The sequence below is a fragment of the Mustela nivalis genome (genome assembly GCF_964662115.1).
Source record: "Mustela nivalis genome assembly, chromosome: 13".
NCBI classification, from domain to species: Eukaryota; Metazoa; Chordata; class Mammalia; order Carnivora; family Mustelidae; genus Mustela; species Mustela nivalis.
In genome coordinates this window covers 46554559-46556303 of record NC_139032.1, presented here as the reverse complement: position 1 = coordinate 46556303, position 1745 = coordinate 46554559, and the positions used below count along the sequence as shown (strand labels likewise).

The window sequence follows — 1745 nt, the reverse complement described above, 5'->3', positions numbered from 1 at the left end:
ACAAAATCCAATATACAGACCCAGCATTGGAATGAGAAGTCTGCCTTTCCCGTGACGACAGCATGCAAAGTGACTTCCAGGAAGTCGATGCGATTACTTCTAATGTGAAAACAAAGTAATGAGTGAGAGAGTGGTACAGTCCATTATTTCATCAGGTTGTAATCAGACTAGTTTCCTGCTTCAATTAGAAACAAACGCAAGAAGTTTTCTATAGAAACTTTTAATGATCAGAAAATAAAGAATTTGATACACGTAAAACATTATACAATTCGCTTAACCACAAAGGGAAGGTACAACTAATATAATACAATAAAAAATAACTTAAATCTTATAAATAGTGAAATAAATAAATAAATAGTTAAATAGCCAGATCCGCATGGTCATCTGAAAGTGACAGGTGTTTGTAACGTTGACTTCCTGTTGCCTAATACTCCTGAATACATGTGACAAAGTGATTCAGTTCATGTCATGATGACAGCAGAAATGAGAGTCTTTGACACTACAGGACACATGGGAGTGTGATAGTATTCTTCAGAGAGAACCATTTCAATGTTGAAATGGGTGTCACTTCCCGCTCCTTAGTCTCTTATGTAAGGCTATTGATGCATACAAGGGTTTCATGATCTCTGCTCGGACCATCTCCCAGGCACAAGGGCTGTATTGCTTCTCTTGCAGATAAAGGGAGATTCTCTGGAAGTAGTTCCTCAGGATGGAGTCCCCATTCACCAGGGGCAGCTCTCCCACCCCGGCCTCCTGCAGGGGACAGGCTTCCAGGTGGCCCAGCTGCTCAGAAAGTCCCGAGCACAATTCCTCCAGGAGGGTCGTGTTCCAAGGAGCAGGTGAGGCCTCTGTGCAGAAGAGGTGGAAGGTCTTCTGGTTCATCACATGGACGACAGAGAGGGCGTAAGCCTTCTGCAGCGACTTGCCGTCAAACACCTCCTGGGGGAAGCCAAAATCATTTGTGTAGTTGTCACAGGAGCTAGCAGACAGTCTCCTCATTTGTCGCAGGAGCATCAGGGCCCTCCAGTGCAGGTCGTGGTCCTGAGGCAGATCACATCCCAGAGAGCCTAGGGAGTGGCAGCTGAGCACCACCAGGGCCAGCAAGAAAGAGCAGAACAGGGCCATCGGGGATCCTACAGATGCTGTTGTCCTGGCTGGGGTGGGCACGTCTGGGACCCGTGGCTCTAGCTCCTCTGAACATCTTCTCTTGTGCATGAGGCTTAAGTAGGGGACATAGGAGTTTTCAATTTCTGTATGTTTCCCTTACTTTCTACTTCTCTTTTTGATTTCCTTTCTACACTTTCTACTTGGGTTGGAGCATGAGTTTCTCAACCATGTATTATTTTCTTTAAGTATTATCTTTGCCTCCAGAATATTTTTGGATTTTTTTCTTAATTGCAACTATGAAGAAAACTTAATAGCAGGGAGACACAGTATGTATCATTATATATTGTATTTTTGTCTGTGCTTTAAGAAAAAAAAAGTGTAACATTTTTAAGCTAATAGTTATATTTTAAAGCTATTGATGCTCATGTATATAAGTAAATTTGATGAGTGACTTATAATTTCTGTACATGTACACAGTGAAGTATATGGAGTACATATGCAAATTAACAATTTCAAATTGGACATAATGAATTCGGTGTACCTGAACATTTACAATCAATCCAGATTGCTAAATGCAAGTGAAAACACGAATGATTACTTAACATGTGTTTTTTAGTGCACTGAATTTGAATGTTGCC

The 1745-nt window shown here is 41.6% G+C and overlaps 1 pseudogene across 1 annotated transcript; it reads right to left on the bottom strand.

Annotated features, from left to right (window-relative positions):
* Window positions 1-204: 204 nt before the first annotated feature.
* On the bottom strand, window positions 205-1193 carry LOC309846482 (interferon alpha-1/2 pseudogene; annotated as a pseudogene). The gene has a single exon. The product of its transcript is annotated as an interferon alpha-1/2 pseudogene (transcript).
* Between the last annotated feature and the right edge of the window lie 552 nt (window positions 1194-1745).